General features: G+C 34.1%; 1 long non-coding RNA gene across 5 annotated transcripts in view; it reads left to right on the top strand.

Moving 5' to 3' along the window:
• Positions 1–25362, top strand: part of LOC143239191 (uncharacterized) — a 65645-nt gene that overhangs the window by 17138 nt on the left and 23145 nt on the right. Inside the window, exon 1 of one of the 5 annotated variants that reach the window (XR_013021048.1) lies at positions 5775–5927. The exons of the other annotated variants lie outside the window; for them this stretch is intronic. This is a non-coding gene — a long non-coding RNA (uncharacterized LOC143239191). Of the gene's footprint in view, positions 1–5774; positions 5928–25362 lie in introns of those variants that run through there. 5 annotated transcript variants of the gene reach the window in all.

The following is a 25362-nucleotide window of genomic DNA, read 5'->3' on the forward strand; positions in this document are numbered from 1 at the left end:
CTGACAGTGACTTTATAACAACCCCACGGCTGAAAGGGCGAGCATGTTTGATATGACTGGGACTCGAACTTGCGATCCTCAGATTATGAGTCGAGCGCCTTAACCACCTAGCCATGTTGGGCCCTGAAAACAGTAACCAAAGAATAGACAGTGGTTGGTGTTGACTAGCTGTTTTTACTCTTGGTCTATCACATAAACAGTGGTTACTGTTGACAAGCTGTCTTCTCTTTTGGTCAATCACATAAACAGTGGTTGGTGTTGACAGGCTGTCTTCCCTCTTGGTTTATAACATCAACAGTGGTTGGTGTCAACTGGCTGTCTTCCCTTTTGTCTATCATTTCAAAAGTACCAACAGTTAGCGGAGATAGCCCTCTTACAGCTTTGGGCGAAATTCAATAATAAAAAAAAATCACCAACAAGTATTTAAACCTACCTATATAAATAATATAATATAATATAATATAATATAATATAATATAATATAATATAATATAATATAATATAATATAATATAATATAATATAATATAATATAATATAATGAATAATATAATATAATAGTATAAATAATAATATAATAGTATAAATAATAATATAATAGTATAAATAATAATATAATAGTATAAATAATATATAAGACAGGATGTATTTCTTGAGACGATAGGGCGTGGCTTAGAAACAGGTGTGCCAGATGATAGATCCAAAAGTTCGGGTTCGATCACGTTTTCGTCAAATAGCACTCAACACATTAAGACGAGAGGTTCGTTATAATGTATTGTAATAAAAACTACTGTGTGTTTCTGGTGTCTTTCTCTGTTCGATTCTGAATAAGATAATAAATGGTTTAGTTTTTCTTTGTTTGTTTGTGTCTATGGTAACCAGGACTACTTGTTGTTATGGTAATTAAGGCTTCCCACGGTGTAATGGATGGATGAACAAACTGCTTTCCATAATGACACTTATCTATCATGGCGTTTCGTTTCGAAATCCTGTGTGATGTATATCCATATTTTATCACGCAACTAGAATTTTCTTAAAGACTAAACTTAATAAACGATTTTAAGAATTGTAATTATAATCCACAAATAAAAAGATAAGTTTGTGGTAATTAACACTTCAAGCCGTCTGTTCGGTGTGTAATTCAATAATTATAGAACGGAACAAAACAAAGACAGTTCGTAAAGCCACCATTGTTGTAATAAACGAAATATTTGTGAAACGGTTTTGCTTGTAATAAAGCGTCAAGTTACACAATGGATGTTCTGCTCTCCACGCGTATCGGAATACGGTTTGTCGGGTTGTATGCCTGCAGACATATTGCTGTGCCACGAGTTTATATTTGTTAAAAAAAACAAAGCTACGATGCGTTACCTGCAGTATCGTGTGGGATCGAACCATAGGTTTTATCTGTCTCACTAGGGGAACATAACATTGTCTATATTTTCCTAGATTCGATAATAAGTAATTTATAATTATTACATTACTGTAGAGCTACGTACTGTGATAGTTATAAGAACGTGGATTGGCTACCAACTAGAGGACCGGCATAGCTAGGTGATTAATGCGCTCGACTCATAATCCGAGGGTCGCGGATTCGAGAGCCCGTCACAAAAACATACACACCCTTTCAGTCGTGGGAGCGTTAAAATGAGACAGTCAATCCCACTATTTGTTGATAAAAGAGTAGCCCAAGAGTTAGCTGTGGGTTGTGATGACTAGCTGTCTTCCCTCTGGTCTTACACTGCTAAATTAGGAACGGATAGCGCAGATAGCCCTCGAGTAGCTTTGCGCGAAATTAAAACAAACAAACAAACAAACAGCTACCAACTAGTAAACACTGGAAAACTAGGTTAGAAATTATCTTTCACACCATCTGGTGGTCGGGGTGTAAAACTGAATAAAATATAAACAAACAGATCTTGAAATTAAACGGATTCGTTGAATAGTTTAGGTGCTTGAATTCAGTTTGAAAAATAATAACCACTTACTTTAATATAATAAGAAAAGAGAAATTCCAGAGAAATGAACGAAAAAAATACTCACAAGACAAACATTCAAAGAACTAAACAAAAATTCGAATTGTTTTTGTTTGTTAACACAGCATTATCTGTGGTGTGTCCATCGTATGGTTATAAATTTTCACTAACCTTGCGGGTTACAATGGTTACCTGTATCGTTAAGTATGATCCGGTACGATGGACAATACTATGAGCTTTGTGTGTACGTTTCACATATTAAAACAAACCTACACAACACGTTCAGGTATAATATTAACACACAACACGTTCAGGTATAATATTAAGTCTGTGTTTAAGGAAAAGTTCATTTAGCAAAGTAAGAAAAACACAAAACCAGCAGTTCAGGTTTAAAATCTGTTATTACAAGGTATCGTTGGGTTCAAAATGACACTCTATAGCCGATTGGAGAGATATCGTTCGGTTCAAAATGACACTCTGTAGCCGATTGAAGAGATATCGTTGGGTTCAAAATTACACTTTGTAGCCGATTGAAGAGATATCGTTGGGTTCAAAATGACATTCTGTAGCCGATTCCAGTTAGTTCTATATATATATTCTATAATGCTAGTTGTATGATGTTTGGCAGGTAAAGTGCTGTTAGCTCTACACAGTGGTATGTAACTAGTTTATTACGGTCTACAAGCTGAAACTCTTGTGATTGATGGCTTGTACTAACGCATGTATGTAGCAGTGGATCTGTGAAGCACAGATAATTCAAGTTCCTTGTTTACTTTCCTTCTTTAGTGTCCTATAACCTCTGAACCTTTGTTTATACACCTCACGGGCTTGGACTGTATTATTTATTATCAATCAGCACATTACTTACGGGTGATATTTTATATCTGTGTGTATCCTAATTACTTGTAAGTTTTTAATTACTTAGAAATCCAGCGAATGACAAAGTGGGATATTTAAACTCAGACGATATTCAATCACATATTACACGGACAGTTCTCCGCAAATGAAATCACTTGTTTTTTTCCTTTCATTTCCCGTTTCCATGCCAACCTTCAACATTTCTGCTGCAAGTATTTAAATAAAAAACATAGTTGTAGAAACTACGCATGACGGATCAATAGCACGAGGGCTGAATCAGAATTCCATTACAGGCTGTGAAACAAGAAAACAGAGAAACGTCTTTAGTGTCATGAAGTGTCGTTAGGACATTTGTAGCATTATATATATATATATATAATTAATCTTTAAAATAACCAGAAATATTACTTCTAACTAAATATGGAAGTTTTCACAAAGCTTTCTACACCAACCAGTGAATTAAAGTTTCGTCGGTTTTGAAAACCTTAAAACTGGCGACTGTTCTACCCATATTCTCGCCATATGTGATTATTCTAGCGCTCTCTGTTGTTGCTGAAACGAATCTTTGCTCGTTACATCTCAACGACTTCTGAGACTTTGTTTATTAAAACAAAAGCTCTATATATGTTTATTATAATATGTAGAATATTGTTATGACACTTTCTTCTGTATATTTTAATGATATAAACTATAAATTAAAACCAATTAACAACTAGCTGGAGTACCCGTACTATAGAAGGAAATTATGTTAAATTCTTGGTTAATGACAGGTTATATTAAGATATTTAATTGGAAAAAAAAGTCCATAAAAACTGCAAAGCACAAATCTGTGAAATCTCAATGGACCTAACAAACCTTCATGTGAAATTTGGTGAAGGTCCTTCGACAGATGACGAAGTAGTCGTATAAAACACGAAAACGCAAGGCTTAAAAAATGTGTCTTATATAAATTATACCTTATATTGAAATGTGTCATTTTTTCTGATGATTAGTCGTATTTATTTAAAGTTATACAAAAACAACTCATTTTATAGAAATTCCCCCACACCTTTTCCCTGTTTTCGTAATGAAACTATTAAAACTATTGACGTTTGTTATGCCATATCTCTAGTGATAAACATCTGAAACTAGAATCAGACTTTGTCATTACAAATCACAAGTTAGGGTTAGAATCAGACTTTGTCATTATAAATCACAAGTTAGGGTTACTGTTCACAGTCAAACAGCTTATCGAAACGTCATCTTTACGAAGTAGATCTAGATAAGTTGGCAACCTGTGGATGGACAAGATGTATCATAGTTTATGTTACAGGTAGTTAGAGGTACATGTTGGAAACTGGATAGTAAATAACATCAGGAATTCGATTTCTATAATGTACAGACCCCAGATACCCTATTATATGGCTGTTTGCTAAAACAACTTCCAATTTATAACATGTACCTGAAACTGGAAATCCTGTTCAGTTATTATCATTTTAAATATATAACACATTGTATACTTATATATATAACACATTGTATACTTAGATATATAAGACATTGTATACTTAGATATATAACACATTGTATACTTAGATATATAAGACATTGTATACTTAAATATATAACACATTGTATACGTAGATATATAACATATTATATAATTAGATATATAGCACATTGTATACTTATATATACAGCATATTATATAATTAGATATATAGCATATTGTATACTTAGATATATAGCATATTATATAATTAGATATAAGCATATTGTATACTTATATATACAGCATATTATATAATTAGATATATAACACATTGTATACTTATATAAACAGCATATTATATAATTAGATATATAGCATATTGTATACTTAGATATATAGCATATTATATACTTAGATATATAACACATTGTATACTTAGATATATAGCATATTGTATACTTAGATATATAACACATTGTATACTTAGATACATAAGACATTGTATACTTAGATATATAACATATTCTATACTTAGATATATAGCATATTGTATACTTAGATATATAAGACATTGTATACTTAGAGACATAAGACATTGTATACTTAGAGATATAACATATTGTATACTTAGATATATAGCATATTGTATAGTTAGATATATAACATATTGTATAGTTAGATGTATAGTATATTGTATACTTAGATATATAACATATTGTATAGTTAGATATATAACATATTGTATACTTGTATATATAACAAATTGTATATAAGTAACATTCGACTTTCTCGATAGAACGTTTTAGTTGATTGTTAAGGTTCTGTCAGGAACTCTTGTCTCACGAGAAATCTGGTATAAAACAAATTTATAAAAAAGGTTTCTTGTTCGAGTTAAGTTTATAAATAAGGTTTCTTGTTGGTGTTAAGTTTATAAAAAAGGTTTGTTCTTGGTGTTAAGTTTATAAAAAAGGTTTCTTGTTGGTGTTAAGTTTATAAAAAAGGTTTGTTATTGGTGTTAAGTTTATAAAAAAGGTTTGTTGTTGGTGTTAAGTTTATAAATAAGGTTTGTTGTTGGTGTTAAATTTATAAATAAGGTTTGTTGTTGGTGTTAAGTTTATAAAAAAGGTTTCTTGTTGGTGTTAAGTTTATAAAAAAGGTTTCTTGTTGGTGTTAAGTTTATAAATAAGGTTTCTTGTTAGTGTTAAGTTTAGAAAAAAGGTGCGTTGTTAGTGTTAATATTCTGCATGATATGTGATTTCAGTAGATATTTATTATTTTTAATGTAATTAGTTACTTACAACTCAATTATTTATTAAAATAAATAAACTTATAGAAGTTGAACATGTTCCCTTTTTATTATTGAAAAGTCACAAAAAATCGATTACGTTATTTTTAAAGTATTATATCAAGCCTTGCTTGGCTGCTGAATTTAAAATATTTTCTGTGCAAAATTTCTGCCGGCAGGTTACTGTAAAAACAAAACACGACGAGGGAATATTGAACAACATTGGAAATGCCAGTAATCACACTTCGCTCGAGGTCTCTATTTCTCTATTGTGTGTATAGAAGGTGGTGACACGAACAAACAACAACTCTCATGAACATTAAAACCGTCATTTGTAGGTGCGTTTGTTATACCTTCAAAAAGATATTTTTATTAAATATAATTATTATTGAATCCTTTACAATATTATCAGAGGCGTTTTCTTCTTCATTGGTATTCAACGTAATGAATTCTATTATGAAATCCTCCAATTTAGATTTCTTCCATATTTATGGAAATACCACTGTTAATTAGTATGAAACGAATGTGTCACAGTTTTTCTTATTATGTTAGGTTGTTTATCGACCAGTTGTTGTTATACGAAAAACACAATGATTAGGTATCGAAACATGATTATAACTGTTATAAATCTTCAAACTGGTTCACTTGGAGAGACCAGTGTTGTAGAAGAGTTTGGAGTGTCAACAATTATTCACCAGCCTTTTGTAAGTACAAATGGATTATTATTCCATAAGACATCAATAAATGCAGTTACAACTTTGTGTTGAGAACTCTCTATTCTAATAAGCTAATGGTTTAAACTTTGTGGTTTCTTGCAAGATGGACGTTCCAAACACTTCCAACTAAAATAACTTGCATAATTCACTTGGCAAGGTCATTGAAGCTCTTTTGGTTTAGAAAACTACTGAAACGTGGTTACAAGGTGATAAATAGTTATAGTTTTAACGGGAGCTTGCTAGTTAATAAAACACGTAATGACCTTCCTTTCTAGGTGAACAGGTCATCTATAAGTTCATGTTCATTTACTTTATTATCATATGATTTAAGATTTGTTCTAAGAGTTTATAGTAGTTCACTATTCAAGTTCTGTTTGATACATGTTTCTTAAAGTCTCGCTTCGAATAAATTTACAAATCAACAATAACTTAAATAAGTATTTACATATTAGGTAAATAATACATGTTTAGATAAATAAAACATAGTAGGTAAAAAATACATATTTAAATAAGTGATACATATTAGGTAAATAATACATGTTTAGATAAATAAAACATAGTAGGTAAAAATTACATATTTAAATAAGTAATACATATTAGGTAAATAATACATGTTTAGATAAATAAAACATAGTAGGTAAAAATACATATTTAAATAAGTAATACATATTAGGTAAATAATACATGTTTAGATAAATAAAACATAGTAGGTAAAAATACATATTTATATAAGTAATACATATCAGGGAAATAATAAATGTTCAAATAAGTAATACATATTAGGTAAATAATAAATGTTTAAATAAATAATACAAATTGGGTAAATAAGATATGTTTAAATAAGTAATACATATTAGATAAATAATACATTTAAATAATTGATACATATTAGATAAATAATACATTTAAATAATTGATACATATTAGGTAAATAATACAAATTTAAATATGTAATACATATTAGTTAGATTATACATGCTTAAAAGACCAATACATACTAGTTAACTAATACGTATTTAGATAAGTAATAGATATTTGGTGAATAATACATGTTTAAATAAGTTATACATATTAGTTAAATAATACACGTTTAATTAAGTAATACGCATTAGGTAAATAATACGTGTTTAAATAAGTAATACATGTTTAAAAAAGTAATATATAATAGTAAAATAATACATGTTTAAATAAGTAATACATATTAAGTAAACAATGCGTTTAAATAAGTAATACATATTAGGTAAATATTACATGTGTAAATAAATAACACATATTAGTTAAATAACACGTTTAAATAAGTATTACATATTAGGTAAATAATCATATTAGTTAAATAATACATACTTAAATAAGCAATACATGCTAGTTACGTAATACATGTTCAAATAAGTAATCCGTATTAATAATTAGTATATGTTTAAGTAAGTAATCCGTATTAATAATTAGTATATGTTTAAGTAAGTAATAGATATTAGTTAAATAACACGTTTAAATAAGTATTACATATTAGGTAAATAATCATATTAGTTAAATAATACATACTTAAATGAGCAATACATGTTAGTTACGTAATACATGTTTAAATAAGTAATCCGTATTAATAATTAGTATATGTTTAAGTAAGTAATAGATATTAGTTAAATAATACGTTTAAATAAGTATTACATATTAGGTAAATAATACATGTAAATAAGTAATACATAATAGTTAAATAATACATGACTAAATAAGTAATATACATTAGGGGAATAATACATGTTTTAAATGTATCGAAGTGAGAATCATATTTTATACAACGTGTACACTAAAGATTAATAGTAATCACCAGTATCCAGTGTGACGTAGTCTTGGACATGTGGTTTTTCTTCGCAATGTTATACCACATTATATCATTGTAACAATGATCTTCCCCTACATAATCAAATCGGAAGTTTTGAACTAACAATGTGCTGTTGAACGCGCTGCTATTATTATTATTATTCGTTTCACTTTATTAATGTAGATTTCGTGTTGTTCGTTCTACCTGTGGTCAGCAGTTCTAAACTAGAGAAAGCTATGCCTAAAGATTGAGGTCTCAGACCTGGCTGGCTTGCTTATGTGTGGCCTAAAGGACCCTACAATCAGTAACTAGCTGGTTTAAACTAAAAAAAAATATGAGAAGAAAATATATTATTTGAATCAGTGTTTTGGAGCTGACGAGGATCTTATGGTATCCATTGTTGAATATGGATAGACGATTAAGTAATTTCTCTAGTGTTAGAATATATCAAAGAATATCATAATAATTCAACATTGGTCATAACTTTTTCTAATAAATAATGTGACTTCTGTATTGTTTAAAATCATTGTTATTTCTTTATTGTTGTCGGCGCTTATTTAAAATGAAAATATGCTATTGTTGATTATAGCATTCGTTATCTACTTTGTAACAACGTTAAAAACAACATTAAATAGGGAAAATATGTGTCAGACATACCCGAATAGAAGTATAGAAGTATATTTATATATATATTCAACATTTGTTCTCTTGTTTATTAGGACTGTATTAGATATTTAAGCAGCTGTTTTGTAGCAAGATCGAATTTGTAAAAATTAGGGAAGCTAAGGTAAACAACCAGTACATAATTTGGAAATATACATGTTACATAGTGATTGGCATTAATGTTATAATGGACAAGACTGCTTTTTGCTCCTCTTGAATTGTAATTTTCCGTATCTGAGCATGTAACGTTGTAAACATTGCACATGTCCGCCACTGTCCCATCCTCATCGAGTATCCTTTCCATCTCTAGGCGCTTGTTTGTTCTCTAATAGAATTCGGGATTTCGGAGCTGGCGACCCGAGTTTATGTACTGTATATTCCACATTTTAAGTTGTACGTGCAAGAGGTGATTAATTCTTAATGGTAAGGTGTTAAAAACAACCGAGTATAGAGATAACAGAGGAGAATAACGACAGACTGGATAACCTAGTATAGAGATAACTGAGGAGATTAACGACAGACTGGACAACCTAATATAGAGATAAATGAGGAGATTAACAACAGACTGGACAACCTAGTATAGAGATAACTGAGGAGATTAACGACAGACTGGACAACCTAATATAGAGATAAATGAGGAGATTAACAACAGACTGGACAACCTAGTATAGAGATAACTGAGGAGATAAACGACAAACTGGACAACCTAGTATAGAGATAACAGAGGAGATTAACGACAAACTGGATAACCTAGTATAGAGATAACTCAGGAGATTAACAACACATTGGATAACCTAGTATAGAAATAACTGAGGAGATTAACGACACACTAGATAACCTAGTATAGAGATAACTGAGAAGATTAACAACAGACTGGATAACCTAGTAAAGAGATAACTGAGGAGATTAACGACAAACTGGACAACCTAGTATACAGATACCTGAGGAGATTAACGACACACTGGATAACCTAGTATAGAAATAACTGAAAAGATTAACGACACACTAGATAACCTAGTATAGAGATAACTGAGGAGATTAACAACAGACTGGATAACCTAGTAAAGAGATAACTGAGGAGATTAACGACAAACTGGACAACCTAGTATAGAGATAACAGAGGAGATTAACGACAAACTGGATACCCTAGTATAGAGATAACTGAGGAGATTAACGACAGACTGGACAACCTAATATAGAGATAAATGAGGAGATTAACAACAGACTGGACAACCTAGTATAGAGATAACTGAGGAGATAAACGACAAACTGGACAACCTAGTATAAAGATAACTGGGGAGATTAACAACACACAGGATAACCTAGTATAGAAATAACTGAGAAGATTAACAACAGACTGGACAACCTAGTATAGAGATAACTGAGGAGATAAACGACAAACTGGACAACCTAGTATAAAGATAACTGGGGAGATTAACAACACACAGGATAAACTAGTATAGAAATAACTGAGAAGATTAACGACACACTAGATAACCTAGTATAGAGATAACTGAGGAGATTAACGACAGACTGGACAACCTAGTGTAGAAATAACTGAGGAAATTAAAGACAGACTGGAAATCCTAGTACAGAGATAACTGAGGAGATTATCGACAGACTGGATACCCAAGTATAGAGATAACTGAAAAGATTAACGACAGACTGGATGACCTAGTATAGAGATAACTGAGGATATTAACGACAGACTGGACAACCTAGTATAGAGATAACTGAGGAGATTAAAGACAAACTGGATAACCTAGTATAAAGATAACTGAAGAGATTAACGAAACACTGGATAACCTAGTATAGACATAATTGAGAAGATTAACGACACACTAAATAACCTAGTATACAGATACCTGAGGAGATTAACGACACACTGGATAACCTAGTATAGAGATAACTGAGGAGATTAACGACACACTGGATAACCTAGTATAGAGATTACTGAGAAGATTAAGGAAAGACTGGATAACCTAGTATAGAGATAACTGAGGAGAATAACGGCAAACTGGATAACCTAGTATAGAGATAACTGAAGAGAATAAGGAAATACTGGATAACCTAGTATAGAGATAACTGGGGAGATTAACGACAGACAGGATAACCTAGCATAGAGATAACTGAGAAGATTAACGACAGATTGGACAATCTACTATAAAGATAACTGAAAAGATTAACGACAAACTAAATAACCTAATATAGAGATAACTGAGGAGATTAACGACAGACTGGATAACCTAGTATACAGATAACTGAGGAGATTAACGATAGACTGGATAACCTAGAATACACATAACTGCGGAGATTAACGACACAATGGATAATTTAGTATAGAGATAACTGAGGAGATTAACGACAAACTGGATAACCTAGTATAGATATAAGTGAGGAGATTAACGACAGACTGGATGACGTGGTATAGAGATAACTCAGGAGATTAACGACAAACTGGATAACCTAGTATAGAGATAACTGAGGAGATTAACGACAGACTGGATAACCTAGTATAGAAATAACTTAGGAGATTAACGAGGAACTGGATGACCTATTATAGAGATAACTGAGGAGATTAACGACAGACTGGAAAACCTGGTATAGAAATAAGTGAAGAGATTAACCACAAACTGGATAATCTAGTACAGAGATAACGGAGAAGATTAACGAAAGACTGGATAACCTAGTATAGAGTTAACTGAGGAGATTAACCACAAACTGGATAACCTAGTATAGATATAAATGAAGAGATTAACCACAAACTGGATAATCTAGTACAGAGATAACTGAGAAGATTAACGACAGAATGACTAACCTAGTATAGAGATAAGTGAGGAGATTAACGACAGACTGGATAACGTGGTATAGAGATAACTCAGGAGATTAACGACAAACTGGATAACCTAGTATAGAGATAACTGAGGAGATTAACGACAGACTGGATAACCTAGTATAGAGATAACTTAGGAGATTAACGAGGAACTGGATAACCTATTATAGAGATAACTGAGGAGATTAACGACAGACTGGAAAACCTAGTATAGAGATAAGTGAAGAGATTAACCACAAACTGGATAATCTAGTACAGAGATAACGGAGAAGATTAACGAAAGACTGGATAACCTAGTATAGAGTTAACTGAGGAGATTAACCACAAACTGGATAATCTAGTTCAGAGATAACTGAGGAGATTAACGACAGACTAAATACCCTAGTATAGAGATAACTGAGGAGAATAACGACAGACTGGAGAACCTAGTATAGAGATAACTGAGGAGATTAACGACAAACTGGATAACCTAGTATAGAGATAACTGAGGAGATTAACAAACAGACTGGATAACCTAGTAAAGAGATAACTGAGGAGATTAACGACAAACTGGAGAACCTAGTATACAAATACCTGAGGAGATTAACGACACACTGGATAACCTAGTATAGAAATAACTGAAAAGATTAACGACACACTAGATAACCTAGTATAGAGAAAACTGAAGAGAATAAGGAAAGACTGGATAACCTAGTATAGAGATAACTCAGGAAATTAACGACAGACTGGATAACCTAGCATAGAGATAACTGAGAAGATTAACGTCAGATTGGACAATCTACTATATAGATAACTGAAAAGTTTAACGACAAACTGGATAACCTAATATAGAGATAACTGAGGAGATTAACGACAGACTGGATAACCTAGTATACAGATAACTGTAAAGATTAATGATAGACTGGATAACCTAGTATACAGATAACTGCGAAGATTAACGACACACTGGATAATTTAGTATAGAGATAACTGAGGAGATTAACGACAAACTGGATAACCTAGTATAGAGATAACTGAAGAGATTAACCACAAACTGGATAATCTAGTACAGAGTTAACTGAGGAGATTAACCACAAACTGGATAATCTAGTTCAGAGATAACTGATGAGATTAACGACAGACTGAATACCCTAGTATACAGATAACTGAGGAGAATAACGACAGACAGGAGAACCTAGTTGAGAGATAACTGAGGATATTAACGACAGACTGGACAACCTAGTATAGAGATAACTGAGAATATTAAAGACAAACTCGATAACATAGTATAAAGATAACTGAAGAGATTAACGAAACACTGGATAACCTAGTATAGACATAATTGAAAAGATTAACGACAGATTGGACAATCAAGGATAGAGATAACTGAGGAGATTAACGACAAACTGGATAACCTAGTATAGAGATAATTGAGGAGATTAACGACACACTAAATAACCTAGTATACAGATACCTGAGGAGATTAACGACACACTGGATAACCTAGTATAGAGATAAATGAGGATATTAACGACAGACTGGATAATCTAGAATAGAAATAACTTAGGAGATTAACGATAAACTGGATGACCTATTATAGAGATAACTGAGGAGATTAACGACAGACTGGAAAACCTAGTATAGAGATAACTGAGGATATTAACGACAAACTGGATAACCTAGTATAGAAATAACTGAGAAGATTAACGACACACTAGATAACCTAGTATAGAGATAACTGAGGAGATTAACGACAGACTGGACAACCTAGTATAGAAATAACTGAGTAAATTAAAGACAGACTGGAAATCCTAGTACAGAGATAACTGAGGAGATTATCGACAGACTGGATACCCAAGTATAGAGATAACTGAAAAGATTAACGACAGACTGGATGACCTAGTATGGAGATAACTGAGGATATTAACGACAGACTGGATAACCTAGTATAAAGATAACTGAAGAGATTAACGAAACACTGGATAACCTAGTATAGACATAATTGAGAAGATTAACGACAGATTGGACAATCTAGGATAGAGATAACTGAGGAGATTAACGACAAACTGGATAACCTAGTATAGAGATAACTGAGGAGATTAACGACACACTAAATAACCTAGTATACAGATACCTGAGGAGATTAACGACACACTGGATAACCTAGTATAGAGATAACTGAGGAGATTAACGACACACTGGATAACCTAGTATAGAGATTACTGAGAGAGATTAACGAAAGACTGGATAACCTAGTATAGAGATAACTGAGGAGAATAACGGCAAACTGGATAACCTAGTATAGAGATAACTGAAGAGAATAAGGAAATACTGGATAACCTAGTATAGAGATAACTGAGGAGATTAACGACAGACTGGATAACCTAGCATAGAGATAACTGAGAAGATTAACGACAAACTAAATAACCTAATATAGAGATAACTGAGGAGATTAACGACAGACTGGATAACCTAGAATACAGATAACTGCGGAGATTAACGACACAATGGATAATTATGTATAGAGATAACTGAGGAGATTAACGACAAACTGGATAACCTAGTATAGAGATAACTGAGGAGATTAACGACAGACTGGATAACCTAGTATAGAGATAACTGAGGAGATTAACGACAAACTGGATAACCTAGTATAGAGATAACTGAGGAGATTAACGACAGACTGGATAACCTAGTATAGAGATAACTGAGGAGATTAACCACAGACTGGATAATCTAGTACAGAGATAACTGAGGAGATTAACGAAAGACTGGATAACCTAGTATAGAGATAACTGAGGAGATTAACGACAAACTGGATAACCTAGTATAGAGATAACTGAGGAGATTAACGACAGACTGGATAACCTAGTATAGAGATAACTGAGGAGAATAACGACAGACTGGATAACCTAGTATAGAGATAACTGAGGAGATTAACGACAAACTGGATAACCTAGTATAGAGATAACTGAGGAGATTAACAAACAGACTGGATAACCTAGTATAGAGATAACTGAGGAGATTAACGACAGACTGGATAACCTAGTATAGAGATAACTGAGGAGATTAACGACACACTGGATAACCTAGTATAGAAATAACTGAAAAGATTAACGACACACTAGATAACCTAGTATAGAGGAAAACTGAAGAGAATAAGGAAAGACTGGATAACCTAGTATAGAGATAACTGAGGAAATTAACGACAGACTGGATAACCTAGCATAGAGATAACTGAGAAGATTAACGTCAGATTGGACAATATACTATATAGATAACTGAAAAGATTAACGACAAACTGGATAACCTAATATAGAGATAACTGAGGAGATTAACGACAGACTGGATAACCTAGTATACAGATAACTGTGGAGATTAATGATAGACTGGATAACCTAGTATACAGATAACTGCGAAGATTAACGACACACTGGATAATTTAGTATAGAGATAACTGAGGAGATTAACGACAAACTGGATAACCTAGTATAGAGATAACTGAAGAGATTAACGACAAACTGGATAATCTAGTATAGAGATAACTGAGGAGATTAACGACAGACTGGATAACCTAGTATAGAGATAACTGAGGAGATTAACGACAGACTGGATAACCTAGTATAGAGATAACTGAGGAGATTAACGACAGACTGGATAACCTAGTATGAGAGATAACTGTGGATATTAACGACAGACTGGACAACCTAGTATAGAGATAACTGAGAAGATTAAAGACAAACTGGATAACCTAGTATAAAGATAACTGAAGAGATTAACGAAACACTGGATAACCTAGTATAGACATAACTGAAAAGATTAACGACAGATTGGACAATCTAGGATAGAGATAACTGAGGAGATTAACGACAAACTGGATAACCTAGTATAGAGATAACTGAGGAGATTAACGACACACTAAATAACCTAGTATACAGATACCTGAGGAGATTAACGACACACTGGATAACCTAGTATAGAGATAACTGAGGAGATTAACGACAGACTGGATAACCTAGTATAGAAAAAACTGAGGAGATTAACGACAAACTGGATAACCTAGTATAGAGATAACTGAGGAGATTAACGACAGACTGGATAACCTAGTATAGAGATAACTGAGGAGATTAACGACAAACTGGATAACCTAGTATAGAGATAACTGAGGAGATTAACAAACAGACTGGATAACCTAGTAAAGAGATAACTGAGGAGATTAACGACAAACTGGACAACCTAGTATACAGATACCTGAGGAGATTAACGACACACTGGATAACCTAGTATAGAAATAACTGAAAAGATTAACGACACACTAGATAACCTAGTATAGAGAAAACTGAAGAGAATAAGGAAAGACTGGATAACCTAGTATAGAGATAACTGAGGAGATTAACGACAGACTGGATAACCTAGCATAGAGATAACTGAGAAGATTAACGTCAGATTGGACAATATACTATATAGATAACTGAAAAGATTAACGACAAACTGGATAACCTAATATAGAGATAACTGAGGAGATTAACGACAGACTGGATAACCTAGTATACAGATAACTGTGGAGATTAATGATAGACTGGATAACCTAGTATACAGATAACTGCGAAGATTAACGACACACTGGATAATTTAGTATAGAGATAACTGAGGAGATTAACGACAAACTGGATAACCTAGTATAGAGATAACTGAAGAGATTAACCACAAACTGGATAATCTAGTACAGAGATAACTGAGGAGATTAACGACAAACTGGATAATCTAGTTCAGAGATAACTGAGGAGATTAACGACAGACTGAATACCCTAGTATACAGATAACTGAGGAGAATAACGACAGACTGGAGAACCTAGTATAGAGATAACTGAGGAGATTAACGACAGACTGGACAACCTAGTATAGAGATAACTGAGAAGATTAAAGACAAACTGGATAACCTAGATAAAGATAACTGAAGAGATTAACGAAACACTGGATAACCTAGTATAGACATAACTGAAAAGATTAACGACAGATTGGACAATCTAGGATAGAGATAACTGAGGAGATTAACGACAAACTGGATAACCTAGTATAGAGATAACTGAGGAGATTAACGACAGACTGGATAACCTAGTATACAGATAACTGAGGAGATTAACGACACACTGGATAACCTAGTATAGAGATAACTGAGGAGATTAACGACAGACTGGATAATCTAGTATAGAGATAACTGAGGAGATTAACGACAAACTGGATAACCTAGTATAGAGATAACTGAGGAGATTAACGACAGACTGGATAACCTAGTATAGAGATAACTGAGGAGATTAACGACAAACTGGATAACCTAGTATAGAAATAACTGAGAAGATTAACGACACACTGGATAACCTAGTATAGAGATAACTGAGGAGATTAACGACAGACTGGACAACCTAGTATAGAGATAACTGAGGAGATTAACGACAGACTGGAAAACCTAGTACAGAGATAACTGAGGAGATTAACGACAGACTGGACAACCTAGTATAGAGATAACTGAAAAGATTAACGACAGACTGGATAACCTAGTATAGATATAACTGAGGAGATTAACGACAGACTGGATAACCTAGTATAAAGATAACTGAAGAGATTAACGACACACTGGATAACCTAGTATAGAGATAACTGAGAAGATTAACGACAGACTGGACAATCTAGTATAGAGATAACTGAGGAGATTAACGACAAACTGGATAACCTAGTATAGAGATAACTGAGGAGATTAACGACAGACTGGATAACCTAGTATAGAGATAACTGAGGAGATTAACGACAGACTGGATAACCTAGTATAGAGATAACTGAGGAGATTAACGACACACTGGATAACCTAGTATAGAGATAACTGAGGAGATTAACGACAGACTGGATAACCTAGTATAGAGATAACTGAGGAGATTAACGACAAACTGGATAACCTAGTATAGAGATAACTGAAGAGAATAACGAAAGACTGGATAACCTAGTATAGAGATAACTGAGGAGATTAACGACAGACTGGATAACCTAGTATAGAGATAACTGAGAAGATTAACGACAAACTGGATAACCTAGTATAGAGATAACTGAGGAGATTAACGACAGACTGGATAACCTAGTATAGAGATAACTGAGGAGATTAACGACACACTGGATAACCTAGTATAGAGATAACTGAGGAGATTAACGACAAACTGGATAACCTAGTATAGAGATAACTGAGGAGATTAACGACAGACTGGATAACCTAGTATAGAGATAACTGAGGAGATTAACGACAAACTGGATAACCTAGTATAGAGATAACTGAGGAGATTAACGACAGACTGGATAACCTAGTATAGAGATAACTGAGGAGATTAACGACAAACTGGATAACCTAGTATAGAGATAACTGAGGAGATTAACGACAGACTGGATAACCTAGTATAGAGATAACTGAGGAGATTAACGACAAACTGGATAACCTAGTATAGAGATAACTGAGGAGATTAACGACAAACTGGATAACCTAGTATAGAGATAACTGAGGAGATTAACGACAGACTGGATAACCTAGTATAGAGATAACTGAGGAGATTAACGACAGACTGGATAACCTAGTATAGAGATAACTGAGGAGATTAACGACAGACTGGATAACCTAGTATAGAGATAACTTAGGAGATTAACGAGGAACTGGATAACCTATTATAGAGATAACTGAGGAGATTAACGACAGACTGGAAAACCTAGTATAGAGATAACTGAAGAGATTAACGACAAACTGGATAATCTAGTATAGAGATAACGGAGAAGATTAACGAAAGACTGGATAACCTAGTATAGAGTTAACTGAGGAGATTAACCACAAACTGGATAATCTAGTTCAGAGATAACTGAGGAGATTAACGACAGACTGGAGAACCTAGTATAGAGATAACTGAGGAGATTAACGACAAACTGGATAACCTAGTATAGAGATAACTGAGGAGATTAACAAACAGACTGGATAACCTAGTAAAGAGATAACTGAGGAGATTAACGACAAACTGGACAACCTAGTATAGAGATAACTGAGGAGATTAACGACACACTGGATAACCTAGTATAGAGATAACTGAAAAGATTAACGACACACTGGATAACCTAGTATAGAGAAAACTGAAGAGAATAAGGAAAGACTGGATAACCTAGTATAGAGATAACTGAGGAAATTAACGACAGACTGGATAACCTAGCATAGAGATAACTGAGAAGATTAACGTCAGATTGGACAATCTACTATATAGATAACTGAAAAGATTAACGACAAACTGGATAACCTAATATAGAGATAACTGAGGAGATTAACGACAGACTGGATAACCTAGTATACAGATAACTGTGGAGATTAATGATAGACTGGATAACCTAGTATACAGATAACTGCGGAGATTAACGACACACTGGATAATTTAGTATAGAGATAACTGAGGAGATTAACGACAGACTGGATAACCTAGTATAGAGATAACTGAAGAGATTAACGACAAACTGGATAATCTAGTACAGAGATAACTGAGGAGATTAACGACAGACTGGATAATCTAGTTCAGAGATAACTGAGAGATTAACGACAGACTGGATAACCTAGTATAGAGATAACTGAGGAGATTAACGACACACTGGATAACCTAGTATAGAGATAACTGAGGAGATTAACGACAAACTGGATAACCTAGTATAGAGATAACTGAGGAGATTAACGACAGACTGGATAACCTAGTATAGAGATAACTGAGGAGATTAACGACAAACTGGATAACCTAGTATAGAGATAACTGAGGAGATTAACGACAGACTGGATAACCTAGTATAGAGATAACTTAGGAGATTAACGAGGGACTGGATAACCTATTATAGAGATAACTGAGGAGATTAACGACAGACTGGATAACCTAGTATAGAGATAACTGAGGAGATTAACGACATACTGGATAACCTAGTATAGAGATAACTGGAGAAGATTAACGAAAGACTGGATAACCTAGTATAGAGATAACTGAGGAGATTAACGACAAACTGGATAACCTAGTATAGAGATAACTGAGAGATTAACGACAGACTGGATAACCTAGTATAGAGATAACTGAGGAGATTAACGACAAACTGGATAACCTAGTATAGAGATAACTGAGGAGATTAACGACAAACTGGATAACCTAGTATAGAGATAACTGAGGAGATTAACGACAGACTGGATAACCTAGTATAGAGATAACTGAGGAGATTAACGACAGACAGGATAATCTAGTATAGAGATAACTGAGTAGATTAACGACAAACTGGATAACCTAGTATAGAGATAACTGAGGAGATTAACAACAACCTGGACAACCTAGTATAGAGATAACTGAGGAGATTAACCACAAACTGGATAATGTAGTTCAGAGATAACTGATGAGATTAACGACAAACTGAATAACCTAGTATAGAGATAACTGAGGAGATTAACGACAGACTGGATAACCTAGTTGAGAGATAACTGAGGAGATTAACGACAGACTGGACAACCTAGTATAGAGATAACTGAGAAGATTAAAGACAAACTGGATAACCTAGTATAGAGATAACTGAAGAGAGATTAACGAAACACTGGATAACCTAGTATAGAGATAACTGAAAAGATTAACGACAGATTGGACAATCTAGTATAGAGATAACTGAGGAGATTAACGACAAACTGGATAACCTAGTATAGAGATAACTGAGGAGATTAACGACACACTGGATAACCTAGTATAGAGATAACTGAGGAGATTAACGACACACTGGATAACCTAGTATAGAGATAACTGAGGAGATTAACGACAGACTGGATAACCTAGTATAGAGATAACTGAGGAGATTAACGACGAACTGGATAACCTAGTATAGAGATAACTGAGGAGATTAACGACAGACTGGATAACCTAGTATAGAGATAACTGAGGAGATTAACGACAGACTGGATAACCTAGTATAGAGATAACTGAGGAGATTAACGACAGATTGGACAATCTACTATAGAGATAACTGAAGAGATTAACGACAAACTGGATAACCTAGTATAGAGATAACTGAGGAGATTAACGACAGACTGGATAACCTAGTATAGAGATAACTGAGGAGATTAACGATAGACTGGATAACCTAGTATACAGATAACTGCGGAGATTAACGACACACTGGATAACCTAGTATAGAGATAACTGAGGAGATTAACGACAAACTGGATAACCTAGTATAGAGATAACTGAGGAGATTAACGACAGACTGGATAACCTAGTATAGAGATAACTGAGGAGATTAACGACAAACTGGATAACCTAGTATAGAGATAACTGAGGAGATTAACGACAGACTGGATAACCTAGTATAGAGATAACTGAGGAGATTAACGAGGAACTGGATAACCTAGTATAGAGATAACTGAGGAGATTAACGACAGACTGGATAACCTAGTATAGAGATAACTGAAGAGATTAACGACAAACCGGATAACATAGTATAGAGATAACTGATAAGATTAACGACAGACTGGATAACCTAGTATAGAGATAACTGAGGAGATTAACCACAAACTGGATAACCTAGTATAGAGATAACTGAGGAGATTAACGACAGACTGGATAACCTAGTATAGAGATAACTGAGGAGATTAACGACAAACTGGATAACCTAGTATAGAGATAACTGAGGAGATTAACGACAAACTGGATAACCTAGTATAGAGATAACTGAGGAGATTAACGACAGACTGGATAACCTAGTATAGAGATAACTGAGGAGATTAACGACAGACTGGATAACCTAGTATAGAGATAACTGAGGAGATTAACGACAGACTGGATAACCTAGTATAGAGATAACTGAGGAGATTAACGACAGACTGGAAAACCTAGTATAGAGATAACTGAGGAGATTAACGACAGACTGGACAACCTAGTATAGAGATAACTGAGGAGATTAACGACAGACTGGACAACCTAGTATAGAGATAACTGAGGAGATTAAAGACAGACTGGAAATCCTAGTATAGAGATAACTGAGGAGATTAACGACAGACTTCTCAACCTAGTAATGAGATAACTGAGGAGATTAACCACAGACTGGATAATCTAGTACAAGATAACTGAGGAGATAATCGACAGACTGGACAACCTAGTATAGAGATAACTGAGGAGATTAAAGACAAACTGGATAACCTAGTATAAAGATAACTGAGGAGATTAACGACACACTGGACAACCTAGTATAGACATAAATGAGAAGATAAACGACAGATTGGACAATCTAGGATAGAGATAACTGAGGAGATTAACGACAAACTGGATAACCTAGTATAGAGATAACTGAGGAGATTAACGACACACTGGATAACCTAGTATAGAGATAACTGAGGAGATTAACGACAGACTGGATAACCTAGTATAGAGATAACTGAGGAGATTAACGACAGACTGGATAAGCTAGTATACAGATAACTGAGGAGATTAACGACACACTGGATAACCTAGTATAGAGATAACTGAGAAGATTAACGACACACTGGATAACCTAGTATAGAGATTACTGAGGAGATTAACGAAAGACTGGATAACCTAGTATTGAGATAACTGAGGAGAATAACGGCAAACTGGATAACCTAGTATAGAGAAAACTGAAGAGAATAAGGAAAGACTGGATAACCTAGTATAGAGATAACTGAGGAAATTAACGACAGACTGGATAACCTAGCATAGAGATAACTGAGAAGATTAACGACAGATTGGACAATCTACTATATAGATAACTGAAAAGATTAACGACAAACTGGATAACCTAGTATAGAGATAACTGAGGAGATTAACGACAGACTGGATAACCTAGTATAGAGATAACTGAGGAGATTAACGACAGACTGGATAACCTAGTATACAGATAACTGCGGAGATTAACGACACACTGGATAATTTAGTATAGAGATAACTGAGGAGATTAACGACAAACTGGATAACCTAGTATAGAGATAACTGAGGAGATTAACGACAAACTGGATAACCTAGTATAGAGATAACTGAGGAGATTAACGACAGACTGGATAACCTAGTATAGAGATAACTGAGGAGATTAACGACAGACTGGATAACCTAGTATAGAGATAACTGAGGAGATTAACGACAGACTGGATAACCTAGTATAGAGATAACTGAGGAGATTAACGATAGACTGGATAACCTAGTATAGAGATAACTGAGGAGATTAACGACAGACTGGATAACCTAGTATAGAGATAACTGAGGAGATTAACGACAGACTGGATAACCTAGTATAGAGATAACTGAGGAGATTAACGACAGACTGGATAACCTAGTATAGAGATAACTGAGGAGATTAACGACAGACTGGATAACCTAGTATAGAGATAACTGAGGAGATTAACGACAAACTGGATAACCTAGTATAGAGATAACTGAGGAGATTAACGACAGACTGGATAACCTAGTATAGAGATAACTGAGGAGATTAACGACAGACTGGATAACCTAGTATAGAGATAACTGAGGAGATTAACGACAGACTGGATAACCTAGTATAGAGATAACTGATAGAGATTAACGACAGACTAACCTAGTATAGAGATAACTGAGGAGATTAACGACAGACTGGATAACCTAGTATAGAGATAACTGAGGAGATTAACGACAGACTGGATAACCTAGTATAGAGATAACTGAGGAGATTAACGACAGACTGGATAACCTAGTATAGAGATAACTGAGGAGATTAACGACAGACTGGATAACCTAGTATAGAGATAACTGAGGAGATTAACGACAGACTGGATAACCTAGTATAGAGATAACTGAGGAGATTAACGACAGACTGGATAACCTAGTATAGAGATAACTGAGGAGATTAACGACAGACTGGATAACCTAGTATAGAGATAACTGAGGAGATTAACGACAGACTGGATAACCTAGTATAGAGATAACTGAGGAGATTAACGACAGACTGGATAACCTAGTATAGAGATAACTGAGGAGATTAACGACAAACTGGATAACCTAGTATAGAGATAACTGAGGAGATTAACGACACACTGGATAACCTAGTATAGAGATAACTGAGGAGATTAGCGACAGACTGAGGAGATTAACGACAGACTGGATAACCTAGTATAGAGATAACTGAGGAGATTAACGACAAACTGGATAACCTAGTATAGAGATAACTGAGGAGATTAACGACAGACTGGATAACCTAGTATAGAGATAACTGAGGAGATTAACGACAGACTGGATAACCTAGTATAGAGATAACTGAGGAGATTAACGACACACTGGATAACCTAGTATAGAGATAACTGAGGAGATTAACGACAGACTGGATAACCTAGTATAGAGATAACTGAGGAGATTAACGACAAACTGGATAACCTAGTATAGAGATAACTGAGGAGATTAACGACAGACTGGATAACCTAGTATAGAGATAACTGAGGAGATTAACGACAGACTGGATAACCTAGTATAGAGATAACTGAGGAGATTAACGACAGACTGGATAACCTAGTATAGAGATAACTGAGGAGATTAACGACAAACTGGATAACCTAGTATAGAGATAACTGAGGAGATTAACGACAGACTGGATAACCTAGTATACAGATAACTGAGGAGATTAACGACAGACTGGATAACCTAGTATAGAGATAACTGAGGAGATTAACGACAGACTGGATAACCTAGTATAGAGATAACTGAGGAGATTAAAGACAAACTGGATAACCTAGTATAGAGATAACTGAGTAGATTAACTGACACAGACTGGATAACCTAGTATAGAGATAACTGAGGAGATTAACGACAGACTGGATAACCTAGTATAGAGATAACTGAGGAGATTAACGACAGACTGGATAACCTAGTATAGAGATAACTGAGGAGATTAACGACAGACTGGATAACCTAGTATAGAGATAACTGAGGAGATTAACGACAGACTGGATAACCTAGTATAGAGATAACTGAGGAGATTAACGACAGACTGGATAACCTAGTATAGAGATAACTGAGGAGATTAACGACAGACTGGATAACCTAGTATAGAGATAACTGAGGAGATTAACGACAGACTGGATAACCTAGTATAGAGATAACTGAGGAGATTAACGACAGACTGGATAACCTAGTATAGAGATAACTGAGGAGATTAACGACAAACTGGATAACCTAGTATAGAGATAACTGAGGAGATTAACTGACAACCTAGTATAGAGATAACTGAGATTAACCTAGTGGATAACCTAGTATAGAGATAACTGAGGAGATTAACGACAGACTGGATAACCTAGTATAGAGATAACTGAGGAGATTAACGACAGACTGGATAACCTAGTATAGAGATAACTGAGGAGATTAACGACAGACTGGATAACCTAGTATAGAGATAACTGAGGAGATTAACGACAGACTGGATAACCTAGTATAGAGATAACTGAGGAGATTAACGACACACTGGATAACCTAGTATAGAGATAACTGAGGAGATTAACGACAGACTGGATAACCTAGTATAGAGATAACTGAGGAGATTAACGACAGACTGGATAACCTAGTATAGAGATAACTGAGGAGATTAACGACAGACTGGATAACCTAGTATAGAGATTAACGACAGACTGGATAACCTAGTATAGAGATAACTGAGGAGATTAACGACAGACTAAACTGAGAGAGATTAACGACAGACTGGATAACCTA

The sequence above is a fragment of the Tachypleus tridentatus genome, chromosome 13 (genome assembly GCF_004210375.1).
Source record: "Tachypleus tridentatus isolate NWPU-2018 chromosome 13, ASM421037v1, whole genome shotgun sequence".
Classification (NCBI taxonomy): domain Eukaryota; kingdom Metazoa; phylum Arthropoda; class Merostomata; order Xiphosura; family Limulidae; genus Tachypleus; species Tachypleus tridentatus.